Raw genomic sequence first — 14,423 nt, forward strand, 5'->3', positions numbered from 1 at the left:
TGGTTCTTCAGCTTTGAAATCACCCTTCAAGACCAAGATTGAAGAGATTAGAATCATTCATCAAATAGTTCTCCAATCTCCACTTGCTCTAAGATTTTCAAGTTGAGTTTCTGGAGGTCAGATTGTGGCGGAGCTGCTTTTGGTGGGTCGGATTGCTGTGGATATGGTGAGTGGATGATTTTTGTGTTGATGGATTTTGGGTATGGTTTGCATTTGTCGACGGTGGCAGAGGCGAGGTGATGGTGGCTTGGTGGACAGCGTGCGCATTTGATGGATTTCAGGTATGGGTTTTGTTTCTCATGGTGGTGGGTTGACGGTGGATTCACAGATGACTTGGATTGTTTGATGGGTTTCATGTGTAGCTTGGTGGGGTGGATCTGACGATCGTTGCTATGTTTTTCCTGAGTTGTGACTTTGGATTTACCGGTGATGCTTCAATGGCTCCAACTAGACAAAATTTTGCTTTGATTTGGTTGGATTTGCTCTGATCTAGTTAGACTTTGCAGTGATCTGGTGGGTTGTGAGATTGGAAAATTTTTACAAAGTGATTTCCTGAACATTTTCATGTAGGCTACAAAACACCGTAAAATAAAAATATTTTACAGAAAATATTTTTAAAGTAAAATATTTTACATTTAAAAATATTTTACATTGAAACAAACAGAGCGTAAATAAACACAACACATTAATCATATTGTCCCTTTAAGTAAGCACAATACAATAATTATTTTGCAAAAGTTAGTGCTTGATCCTCTTAACTGTGCTAATGTACCTATTTACACAATAATCTAACACTTGGAAGACGTGGTCTAAAAAGCTACAACTTAAACAGCCAACGAAGTTGTCAGTAATCATGCAATCCTATCCTTATCAACATTTTCATATGAGTAACAACATACAGCACCATATATTGGCTCAAAAAAACCCCACAATAGCAGCAAGAAAATTAATCATGCACAATTGAAAACCCTCTAAATAGAGAATGCAATGCGTAAGTTTATGTCCAAAACTGAAGTTCACAATTAATTTGAAAAATCCAATAATACCTCTCTAGAAACCCAGTGAAGCCAAGATCGCAACAAGATCTCCACTCTTAACAAAGCACTGTTTTTTTTTTCTTTAGATCTTCACACAGCTTAATTTCACCCTAATGCATGTTCCTCTCTATGACATCCCTTTTTATAGTCCCAACTGCATCACTATTCCTGAGCTTTTCCCACAGGGCTAAGGCAATTGATGAGAAACTTCGTGTGCTTGAATAAGATTCAAATGTGTGGCTGAGAGCTACAAGTCTGGTATAAAATAATTGGTAGTTAAGGAATTGCGACATAATTCAATGTATATAGTTTTAAAGAGTAAAAGAAATGAGACATAACTACTGTTTGCAGCTTTTACCTTTGGAGCCAACAAGGTGTTGTATCAAGAAAAGAGGGTTTGCTTGATAATTGGCTTATCTCGTTCAGTTATATTATCATGTTGGCAGACACCTACATAAATGAAGAAAGACATTAGTGTCTTGTTGGGATTATTTCCCCACTAAACCAAATATTGATCTTTGAATAGAAATTAGATAAGAAATTTTCTATCTTGGATTGCAAGAATGCCTTTGCAGCAACAACTTATCCTTATGACCACACTCAAAGTAATTTAATACATGGCACAAATTTTGGAAAGAGAATGTGGGCAAGGATAACTATTCTGTTGTATCTTAAGCTCTTAACCAAAAGATGAACTTTGAAAATAATAGATGTCATGGTAAGAATATTTTTATTATAATAATTCAATTGTTATAACAATATGCCAAGACTTTGTTGAGTGGGGTTTACTTTGCAGCTAAAAAGCAACAGATTTTAATTCAACTAAAAAATAGAAAACAATATAGTTGAGAGAAGCTCTAGTGATTTTGGGAAGACCGAAAGGCAAAATTGGTGGAGGGAGAGAAAGATCCATAATGGGCAAAGATCATAGATTTTCTAAACTAGATATGATCACTCATATCTCAAACAAAGGGCATAAATTGACCCTAGTAATATGCGTTTTTTTTTTTTAAATCTATTATTATTAATTATTATAGATATAATACAATTTTAACTCGTGTCCACTCTATGATAATTAATATTTATTATCACACTAATATACTAATTAATTTTTAGCATTAGGAAAGTTTACACGTTAGATTATTTATTTGACTACAAAAATCTTTACCAGTTAAACTAAATAAAACTTGACTATTGTAAGTTGCTAGATAAATGTACACTAGCATGTAACAATATCTATCTTTAGAATAAAATATAAAAACAAGGACAAGGAAAAGGACAATGTGCAGGAAATGCACAATAATAATAAATTAACGATAAAGAATTATTAGTTGATTAATGGTGTAAGACTTAATTAGTGACGTGTAGGAGCAAATAAGTAGCACAACATGTTGCATGGGACATCTTAGGGCGGTGATATCTAGTACTGTTTCCGTTACATGCAGTACAAAATTTAGAATACTTTTTATTTTTCTATCCTAGGTAGCTAGGTGACCACAACGGAAACACTAGTTACTTTTTCTATATTCTAGAAGATCGTTTTCCAATCACCAAACACAATAATTTATACTAGACATAGCGCGTGCTCAAGGCTCTTCTATTTTTTGGATAAGGGTTAATTTAGAACATTTATTATAATTTGGGATTACTATATTTTTCAATAAAAATAAAATAAAATAAAATAAAAAACCTAGGGGTGTGATGAAAAATTATTTCCAGAACTCATATCTAGTTAATACAAATTTGATTAAAAATTAAAATCAATGCTTCCCATTAGTGAATTAAAAGACAACAAAAGTGACATATTATATGGATTTGCAACAATTTGAAAAAAAAGAAGAAGTAATAGATGGACTTTAAATATTCTATGAATAAATAGCAAACACTAAGTTTTAATTTTTTTTTTTTTTTTTTTTTTATAGATTAAGATAAACATGAAATTTAGTTTGTTTTTTATTTTGCACAAAGGAAAGACATCCATTAACTATTTAAAATTTAAAATACTCAATGTGGGGACCGGCCCAAAATAATAGGCTGGCTGGGCCCTGGGCCCGTCCGAGGAGAAATCGTGGCCCAAACAATCTTTATTTAGGCCCAATGGGGCAAAGAAAATGTGTCCGAGGAGTAATTCCTCCTCGGACATTGCGAAATCTGGATCAAAGGCGCGCCCCAGCCACTACAATTCATCCTCCAAACACGTAAAAAAGAAGGGAACCTGAAATATCTCATAAAAGGCTGCCGCCACCACCACATTAAATGTATCACAACTACTCTCCTAACCGCATTAATGAGGAAAAGACCTCTGAACAGTGCTACCTTGGCTACTACAACTCACAAAGAAATGATAAGGGTGTCTGATAGGACAGGTGCTCAAATAGGGGTCTGAATGATCAACAAGTATAAAGTCCAGATGATAGGAGAAGGCCTATATAACATAGAAGAGTCCCCCAAGAGAAGAGGACGGAAAAATAGAAAAGAAGGAATACAGGAGTGTGAAAGTGCCTTTTTCGTGACACTCAGGCCCAAGGATCCCGGGCCTGAATGAAAAAGGAAGGATTTGGTGGACCGGGCCTTGACTCACCGCAGCTAACGAGCTGTTTAAGAATCAAGTGAATGCAGAGAATACTCCTGACAATATAAAGAAAAATGACAAACAAGGATATCGAAGAGTGCCAAAAATTAACAACGTAAGTTCAGAAGGAAAGAAAGCAAGACTAGCAAAACGATAAAGAGAAATAGTGTTGTGGGGATCCTGGGAATTATGAAACAGTGTTTCATTAATATATTATCTGTTTGATTACAGAAAACTCACTAGGACGTGATACAAGGTCCAATCAAGCTCAAAAATTGCAGTCTTGAATGGCTATTTCAGCCTTCAAAACTTGCAAAGTTTGATTCTCGTTGAATCCGAGTATGTGCAATAGTGGCCTTTACAGGATACCGGGAAGCAATATTTGTTTTTCCCTTAGTATTTTTCTTTCTGCACAGATTTTTCTGATAGTTTTTCCTAGAGAATTTCTTCTTTCTTGTGTTTCTTTCTTTTTTTCTCGCTGCCTTCTTCACAACCCATCCCCCCCTTTTATAATGGAGTTTTCTGGGCTTCCCGGGGAATCGTTGGTTCCCCTGTTTTGTTCTTTTGCAAACAGAGCATATCCTGTCCCCATCGTCTCGGTAAGTCCCTTTTCCGTTTTCTCTCATTCTTTCCTTCTCTTGGTTCTGATTCTTTCGAAAGTTTCTGGTTAGCCATCCTCTTCGGGACGTGCTTAGGTATGCCCTTCTCGGCATCCCCATTTCTGGCGTTCTTCCTCTTTTCCCTTTCTTTCCTATTTGGGCGGAATCCTGTTCTGCCATTTTTGAAAGTCGTTTGTTATCATTCTTCTTCCCTGTCCTGGTTCCCCGAGGCCTTTTCTGTCTGTGCCATGAGAGGTCGCTCGCGTTTTTTGCTTTTATTTCTTGTTTTCTTCTTCTGTCTTCTTTCTATCGATCTGTCCCAGTCTTCCTTTTTCTTTGTGCCTGAAGGGATCCATGCCTATTGATTGTTCCTGAGGATCCTTGCTTCTTTATACTTTGCCGTGGTCTCTTTTTTGGATGCTTCTTTCTTTTCTGGGTTTCAGGATCCTCTGAACCTTTCTTTTATTCCCCCATGGGTCTTCCGTATCTATTGCTTTGGGCTTAGCCTGAATTTTCCTTTTGGGCTTGACTTGTTCTTCTGTTTTGGGCTTATTTTATTATGACCCTTTTTTAGACCTCAACAAGGAGCAAAATCCTGCTGTACGCATCTATGCCCAGGAATAAAGTTTATCTTCATGTCCATTTCTATGTTCTTGTTTCTGTAATTCTATTGTCCATGCAGCAAACCGTCTAAGTTCACTGAAACTAAGTTCTTTAACCCATTCTCTACAAGAAATTCATTGTGTGGGGCTTCTTGGGGCAAGACTTGATCAACAGGGATTGGACCATAAAAATTGTGCCCCTACACTCAACTTCTACACAAATACAAACTTCCACCACCATACACACGTTCTCCCATTTGAATCAGGCAATTCAAGATGTACTCTTAGTCTTAACTTCTAATCCTTATCTTATCTTTTATTTTTATTTTTTAAGTTTTTTAATAAAATAAAACTTTTAAAATTGTTTAGAAATTTCTCTTACTCGGTTACTCCTTAACTTAATTTTAAAATTTTAGATAAGTAACAACTTAAAAATCTTAAGTTTTAGCTTATATAAAATTTCTTTCTTAAAAAAAAAAAAATAATAATAATAATAATAATAATAATAAAACTTATCTAAAATTTAAGAGTTTTAACGGTTCATAAACACATATTAGAAAAAAAAAAAAAAAAAAAATCCTTACACCTACTCGTTGAAGGCTTAATAAAAGTTGGTTAGGATAATCAGTTATCACTTTTTTTTTAAAAAAAAAAAAAATTAGAAAGTCACCCGGAATCCATGGTTCTTACTCAGTTACTCCTTTTAAAATTTTAGATAAGTAAGAACTTAAAAATCTTAGATTTTAACTTATCTAAAATTTATTTCTTAAAAAAAAAAAAAAAAAAAAAATCCTATATCATGCAAAATTTCAGCTATCTTATAATTTGCTAAACTTGAATACTACAATTCTTTATAGCCAACAACATGTAAAGGCACCAATGTTAATTTAGAAACGGTTTTGTAATCTTACGTTGGATGCAACGGTTAGTGAATCTATCTTTTTTTTTTTTTTTTTTTTGGTAAACTAGTGAATCTATCTAAATAAGTGGACAAATGCAATAAGTATTTAACAAAAGGATTACCTAAATCTTGTAGGGGTATTTTTGACAGTAAAAAAAGTAATAAATAACTTTCTTCTACCAATTTACTATTTTAACCTCATTTTTAAGTTGTTGGTTAATTAATTTAGGAGTATTTTTGATAGGAAAAAAAGCAATAACTAACATTTTGAATCATCTTAATATATACAGATTATAAAGAAGTAAAAGAAAAGAATTTTCCATTCAGATTACAAATGTTTATTACAAATATATAAGATGCAGTTAAATGTAGAATCTCTTTTTGGGGTATGATCCAAAAAAAAAAAAACTTTATAGCATTAAAAGTGGGTTGGATGTAAGATAATATGGTATATGTCTAAAATTGATCATATATGTGTGCAACTGTTATTTTATATGAGAAATATGCATGTAAATTAAAACTGTATAAAATAATAATAAATAAAAATGAAAATGATCTGATAATTTAAGCTAAAATTAATTAACTACGCACAACAATATTACAAAAATAATAACAGTTAAAATAGAAAATGACAGTCAAACTTTGAACTATATCTGTCACCTAAAGTGGACCCCATTTTCCATGAGTTTGCTTGGCTTTTTTGGTGTCTCATGCCAAAAAAAAAAAAAAAAATGCTGCCACCAAATAATCATTTTAAACAGATTGCATTAGCCAATTTTTCCATTGCTCATAGACTAGAACCAATTAAACAAGCTGCCACTCAACTAAGCATTAATACACTAATAACCTCAGTTGATCTAGTTTCAACAACCAAGAGAAAATAAAGCAAAATCAACACTTGGTTTCCATTTTCTTACAGTCAATGTTCTCAGAAACTCAGCAACCAGACAAACGGTTTCTTGTCATTCAAGGATCCTTGTAGCTCAACTTTATTTCTGTTTGAACCAGTACAAACCCGAATCACAGAAAGAAAACCCCTAAAACAGATCAACCCCAAAAACCAAAACATCACTGCAAGTCAAAGTTTTGGTCTTTGATAGAAGCAGTAGTTAAAACTTCCAAGCACAATACTGAATCCCCAGCAAAATGCATCATAAAAAGCAAAACCCAAAAACAGATCAAAGCCCAAAAGCAACATTAATACCCTCCAAAATCCTATCCACAAAACGTAAAACCCAAAAACACATCAACCTCAAAAACCAAACTTTCAAAATGAGTCAAAACTTTTGTTCCTAAATTGTTGCAGCATCCAACATTTCCAAGCACAACATCAAAACCAAAAAATATGTCATTAATAGCAAGTATAAATTGTTCATCACGAACTAATCAATAATACTAGCACTGAAAGTCATTCATTAAATACGGAGGGACTTATATTTTAACGAACAATTTATAACTTAATGACAATGAATATATTAGCAAAGACATTCAAGATCAATAATGACTTATTTAAATTTCAAAACAACTAAAAAGATGTTTAGCACTACTTAATTAACGTACCAAGGCCTTATACTACAACAGCAATGGCTCTGAATGGTTTTAAGTTTAAGGAAAAATACAAAACACATCATCCATCGACAATATGAAAAATTTAGGAGAGCTTACGGCAACTAAGGTATGTGGTCATGATTAATAAGCAATTTTTTGGGAAAATCAATTGGAAGTCACCAAAACGTTTATGCATGCATATCGAAATGAAAATGAGAAAGAACAACTAAAAATTAACAATAAACTCAGTCCACATTGGTTACCAAAATTTGAAGCTCTATTCACATGAAGAAATATTTTAAAATCTAAAATTATGGATTTTATTAGCTATATTTTAAATGTTCAATAGGGAAAAGTTTATTGATTTTTAGAGAGAAAAAACAGAGAACTTAAATTTTGTAGCTTATAATTTATGATCTAAATTTCTGGAATATAACTATAAGCAATATTAGATTTCATTAGTCCTTGCTCAAGCTAACTAATAGATAAATATTCTCTAAACGTTAATCATGCAAAATCATTTAAAGAAATATGAAGGATGACAACTGCATAAGAAAAGAGAACTTACAGGAAAAATTAATAGTTGACGAGAGAACACCTACATAAACAATATACTGGTTGAGTATAAAAAAAAATAAAAAATAAAAAATAAGAGAGGAAAAGAAGAGAAATTTTAAAGTTTACTGCATCTTTGCTACATCTTTGCTAATCTTGATTTTAAACATTGTCTTTTTGATCAATAATCAATAGCAAGTATAAATTGTTCATAGCTAAGTATAATAGATTTACTTATTTATTTATTTATTCATTAAATAGATTCATATTTAATTGCAAATTTTTTTGTTGCATGTTGTAAGTCTTCCAAAACTTAATCAAAATCAGAGACCCAATTTTAAACTTTTTTCAAACTCACCGGGAACAAAGTCTTCCAAAACTCAAAGTCAATCCTTAGCGATCCTTGTGACCCAAGAGATTCACATCATAAGAGACCCACATGCAAGCAAGGGAGATGAGCTCAGCCATGGGTATATTATAGGAAAAAAATGCTATCAAAATGAAAAGCCATAGAAGATCGTACCTTGTAGAATCAGATTTGAGTCTCTCTCAGCTTTTTCTGATTTCACAGAGAGAGAGAGACACGAGACACGGACTTTGTCTGTGCGATGACGGCGGGGTGTGAGGGCTTGAGATCGGAGATGGAGGGTGAGGGTGAGGGCTTAAGATCGGAGAGATGGAGGGTGAGGGTTGAGATCTGAGATGGAGGGTGAGGGTGAGGGTGAGGGCTTAAGTTCGAAGATGGAGGGTGAGGGTGAGGGCTTGAGATTGGAGAGATGGAGGGTGATGGTTGAGATCGGAGATGGAGGGTGAGGGTGAGGGTGAGGGCTTGAGTTCGGAGATGGAGGGTGAGGGTGAGATCGAAGATGGAGGGTAAGGGCTTAAGATCGAAGAGATGGAGGGTGAGGGTGAGATCAAAGATGGAGGGTAAGGGTTGAGATCGGAGAGATGGAGGGTAAGGGTGAGGCTTGAGATCGGAGATCGAGGCTTGGAGAGTGAGGATTGAGATCGGGCTCTTGAGAGGCCTGGGTTGAAACTATCTGAAGCAATAGTATATAAACAAAGCCTAAAGCCGCGTTTTTAACATACGGCTATAGGCAAAATCTGAGGTCACTTTTAAGAAATGCGACCCATCCAAAACTAAAGTCGCGTGTTTAAAATGCGACTTTAGACCAAATTTGAATCCGCATTTTAAACACGTCGCTTCAGACCAAATTTAAAGCCGTGTCTATAAAACGCGGCTTTAGGTAGGCTATAGCCACATTTTAAAAATGCGGCTACAGTTAAGGAAAAAAAAAAAAAAGAGTTTGCCAAAAAAATTAAATACGGAGGTCCTTAGGCCTTGTTCTTTAAACACGGCCACAGCCCCAAAAATGCGGCTATAGCTCAAAAAAATGCAACTTCAAAACCCTTCTATGGCCCCGCGTTTAAAACGCGACTTTAAGTTTTTCTTTAAGCCATGTTTTTATAAAACGCAGCTTTAGTCTATCTTGGGCCGCATTTTTTATAGCCGCGGCCTAAAAAAATGCGGCCCAAGGCCCCCATGTTTTGTAGTGTTATTTTGCTCTCTTGCTTGAGCTTAGTGAGATTGCAATCACTCCCTTATTTTCCATGTTTTCTTTCCTTACGCAGTGCTTCTAATTCCCTTGTAGGGGAGATGGAGCAGTTCTAAACTTCTAATTTGTTACGTAACTGAGGATACCTGCATCCTCTTCAACATGTGGGGGATTTTCAAAATCCGACTTGCTAGGTTCGATAAGTCCGGATTAGAATCCACAGCTGGATCGGTGGATTGTAACGCTATGGTCCTATGGATATCCCTTATTTCACGTAAGGTTCCTTATCAAATTTCTTGATATCTTGGTCAATATCGGATAGTTTGGAAAGGAATAATTCATCATTAAAAGCCTTACCATAAATAAATGGGGGAGAATTCAAAGTTGACTTGGATGCTTTTAAAGGTATGTCCATGATTGTCTCCTCATCAGAAGTAGCAGCAGGATTTTAAGAATTTGAAAATTCTTCAATTTCAATTTATCCCCCAAAAACCTCAATTTCCATATTTGGCTGAAAAATACCTACTTGGATGCCTTTAGTTCTAACCATCACCTACCCTGGAGGAGCTGCCGTATCCACTGCTCTCTCCTTGAAACAAAACCGAAAATTCTCGTAGTATCCAAGGACAAAAATAACATTCTTACCAGTTGAGGAGTAAGGGGAAGCCCTCAAGTAAGAACCAAATTGTTGTTTCTCAGTTGACATAGTCCCCTCACTTTCAATCCATATCATGCAATTTTTGTCATCGTGTTTCAATCGGCCACACCAATAACAAAGATTAAGCAACCTCTCTTATCTAAAAGAAACCCAATTCTTTCCTCCATTCTCCATCATTATAACTTTACCTCGATATAGTAGTAATGAAATATTGACTGTAACTCTTACCTTGATAAAATTTCCACCCTCTTCATCCATTGGACCGTATGAAGCACGGGTGCATTTCGGGACTCGGGTGCGGGTGTAGGACTCAGCAATTTTTGAAAAAGGTGGGTGCGGGTGTGGCGGGACTCAACTATTAAAAATATTTTTATTTATATTTTTAATATATTACTAAGCATACTTTTTTATATAATAATAATAATAAAGTTTTTGACACTTGAATTATTGGCAGAGGTATTAAAATAGATGAAACTTCTCATAAATAATAAATAAATAAAAAGATGTGACTTAACTCAAAAATAAAATAAATGATATATGTAGTAAGTATTAAAATAGGTGTAGCTCCCTATTAAAAAAGAAATAAAAAAGGGGGTAGATCTGGCTCTCACATGTTTGGTCAGAGAGGCGTGAGAGCCACAAAGAAAAAATAAAGCTTTTTTATCTCCTAGGACAGTCATAAGAAACAGAGCTCTTCAAAAAAGAAAAGAAAAAAAGAAACAGAACAATGAGTTATGAAGCAAAGAAGAAGAAGAAGAAGAAGAAAGGGGTTAAGGCTGGTGAAGAAGAAGACAAAGAAGCAAAGAAGAAGAAGATGAAGAACAGTGAGTTACAGACCGATACGGCCTGGAGAAGTCTTTAAATTTCGGCCTGAATCGGCAACAAAACAGAACGGTAACGCTGCGAAAAAAAAGGAAGAAGAAGACGAAGAAGCAAAAAAGAAGAAGAAGAAGAAGAAGAAGAAAGGGGTTAAGCCGGTGAAGTCGACGTATCAAATCCACCGGTGTTTTCGGTTTTAAATTTTTTTTTTTCTTCTTACAGGCCGATTTCCTTTTTCCGGTCGAAACACACCGATATTCGGCCAATACGGCCCGAGTCGGCCGGATTTGAGCCACGTCGACGCAAGTCGGGGAATCCATGTGGCAGGACACAGCCCGACGCTGCACGGATGCGTGGTCAGCGGCGTCCCTCCCACGTCATCGCGTCCCGCCGAGTCGGACGCAGGTGCGGCTCTTCTAGAGCCGCGTCCGTGCATTCCAGATTGCACCAGTCAACTTGTGCACTTTCTCATATTACATCATATATCTCCTCAACCACCTTCCTACTTATATATCTAATAGGAATAGCATGGACTTGTACTCAATAGGGAGTTTTATTAAAAACTAAACTGCATATTGGATGATCATTCTCATACCTTTACAGCACTACCAAATGTTTGTCAGAACTTCATGGCTGGTTTTGAAGAATTCTATCTATGACATTGGAATGGTCAAAGACAAAAAGGACTTGATGGTCACCTTGGTTATGGATCTCAAACCCATTTGTTGAACGCCAAAGTTGTTTGAAAGTCCTTGCCATAGCTTCCATGTTCAAAAAACGGGTTGTTAGGAACTTTGCTACAATGATGAACTCTCTTGATCACTAGTCTTGTTATAATTTGAAACCAGTGTTTTCCTTCTCAGTAAGAGAAAGATTACTCTAGATGTTTGCTAAATCCTCCATAGTATCGTGAAGAATAAAAGAGAAAGAATAAAAAACTGTTTCCCCAACCCCGAAAGAAAAAATCCACAAGCTCGAAAGGCAATCCTGTTGCTTTAAGAGAACAAAATCCCCTTTAACAAAAGGGACAAATAATTCTACTGTCTAAGAGAAGAGGAAACCCTACTTTTTTAGCAATAGAGAAATTATAAAACTTACTCGTTAATGATTGGAAAAGACTCATACTAGAATTAGTAACAATATGCCACTAAGATTTGCTGTAAAAATATTATGAATATATCAACTAGCAAAATGTTCAATCACATTGTCCATTTCAAAATAGCGAATTTTCTTACTAAATATGTTTAAAATTATCTTTTTTGACGTGGCAATTTATAAGAACATTTATCTGTATTATTTAAAAAAAGTCTAATCGTCACATCACGGGTTGGAGCAAGATAACTTCAAACATGTTTTAAGCCAAACTTTGTTCTTGAAAAATAAAGAGGACTAATAATAGCTTATTATTATAAATGTTGTGTTTATGAAATGTTTCATCTTACTTTTTCTTTTCTTTTTTAAATATCATAATTTTCAATTTATATGAAATTCACCTTCCCTCACCTCTCCTCTCTACTTGATTTTTAAAATTTACAAACAAATGGGAGGATATCTAATCCCCTTTTTCCTATTAGATTTTAGAACATTCATACAAAGTGAATGGGTAACCATTCTCATTTACTCTCCTCTTTTTCCCCTCCTTACCCTCTAGACCTCTACTCTCATCTCCCTCCAAACTTTCAAACAGTGTAAATTCCAATCCCTTTCTCTCACTTAGACAAAGTTCGTCTACAAACTTGGTTGTAGCCTAAAGTTACAAATTAATTTTTGAAAAAATTAATGTTTCTACATACTTTGAAAATATAACAACGCATTTTTTGAGTCTTTCCTTTGTTGTGTCTTGCGCATAGACCCATCCACATCTTGTCTTCTCTTTGTCTTGTCTTGGACCTTAGGCCCATCCTTGTTTTGTCTAGGAGCATTAAGCCCACTTTTGTCTTGCCTAGGGGCATTAAGCCCTTCCTTGTGTCGTCTTGAGCCTTAGGCCCATCCTTGTTTTATTTTGAGCCTAGACTCATTCTTGTCTTGTATTCGGCCTTAGGCCCATCCTTGTTTTCTCTAGAGACAAGCCCACTTTTGTCTTGTCTAGAGGCATTAAGCCTACCTTTCTTTTATCTAAGGGCCATTAAATTAAATTGCATGTTCTTTATACTCTTAAAACATATATGTCAAATTTTGTGTAAATTGAATGCTATTTAGTATATGACCCATAAACTTATTTTTTATACTAAATTTTAGACTACAAAAACTTGCATTTTAAACAATTGATTGATGACATTTTTTTTATTTTTTTTTTTATTTTATAAAACTTCAATTTTATTCAAGAGAGACTAAGAACAACAGTCTACCTTACAAACATTAACTAAAGCACAGGCAAACTATGATCATTGAAACATGGAGGAGTACGAGATGTTAGAGAGAGTTTCGCAGCTATGTGAGAAGCGTGGTTACAACTTACAATCTCTCTTAGCCCATTGGAAAGAGCAGCTACTAAAGGATTCTACTATACATAAAATATTTGTAATAATACTACTAATGGACCAGGCGGAGAGGGAGCCAAGGGATGATAGGCAGGTCAAAGAAAATTTGAGAGTCTCCCCCAAAGATGATTATGTCCCAACCTTCAGATAAAGCGAGTTGAACAGCCCAAAGGATAGCATCAACTTCTGCTTTTTGAGGACATCGCCTTTGTGATCACGAGCTAAAAATGCAAGGGTAGTTTCTGAGATGGCTGCATCCGAGTTTATCTTGATCCAATCAGAGGGTGGAGGTGACTAGGTGAGCTGTGGTGGTGGAGGTGCACGAGGCTTCTCGAGGTCAAATATGGCAAAGAATTCAGCTAGCTTTAGATAGATATGCCTTACCGAGTCAAGGATGTCAATCTGGTTGTCCAAGTGGAATCCCTGGTTCCTTAAAAAGCAAATTTCGTTGAGAGTGAGAGCCATGTTCAGAGATACCATCCACTAGACTTCCTCAGAGCAAGGGGAGTCGGGGGGTTGGAGTACCATCTTAATCTTTGATCTTCTATAAATTTTGCAAGTATTAATAATATAAGAAGATTATGTAATTTAATAGTGAATTTGTCAAAATTCACTTTTAATAAAAAGATATTAAGAGTTTGTTTGGGTAATGCATCTGCGTCTGTTATATCTCATGATATGTGCATTATAACTATTGGCTCCTTTCTGGGCTTTTTTTTTTTTCTTTTTTTTAAGTCCAATGTCTGCTGCACTGTTCATGTCACAGAACAATGCAATCAGACATATGAACAATAACTTTTTGGTGAACAATAAGCATTATCCAAACGCACATTAAGTGAAGTTGTAGGACAACAACTAATTTTGTAGCTAAACTTTACCTCACCCATTTTATCAAAATGAATTACATGTACATTTATTATTTTAAAATTTGTTATATTATTGAAGTATAAATGAATTAATTACTTAATTTTAGTGAAGAGTTTGGTGGTTAACATGTACTCAAAAAGTAAAAATATCAATTGCCACAAACATACTCGTACAGAAGTTTGATAAGAACAAACCAAACAAGAGACCAAAATTGTAATTGGATGAAAAA

General features: G+C 35.0%; 1 long non-coding RNA gene across 1 annotated transcript; it reads right to left on the reverse strand.

Annotated features, from left to right (window-relative positions):
• Nucleotides 1-724: 724 nt before the first annotated feature.
• Nucleotides 725-8,475, reverse strand: LOC115985406. The gene is made up of 4 exons (XR_004090572.1): nucleotides 8,173-8,475; nucleotides 7,828-7,857; nucleotides 1,396-1,487; nucleotides 725-1,292 (listed from the first exon to the last, which is right to left on the reverse strand). It is a non-coding gene; the product is annotated as an uncharacterized LOC115985406 (long non-coding RNA).
• Nucleotides 8,476-14,423: the final 5,948 nt, after the last annotated feature.

The sequence above is a fragment of the Quercus lobata genome, chromosome 1 (assembly GCF_001633185.2).
Source record: "Quercus lobata isolate SW786 chromosome 1, ValleyOak3.0 Primary Assembly, whole genome shotgun sequence".
NCBI classification, from domain to species: Eukaryota; Viridiplantae; Streptophyta; class Magnoliopsida; order Fagales; family Fagaceae; genus Quercus; species Quercus lobata.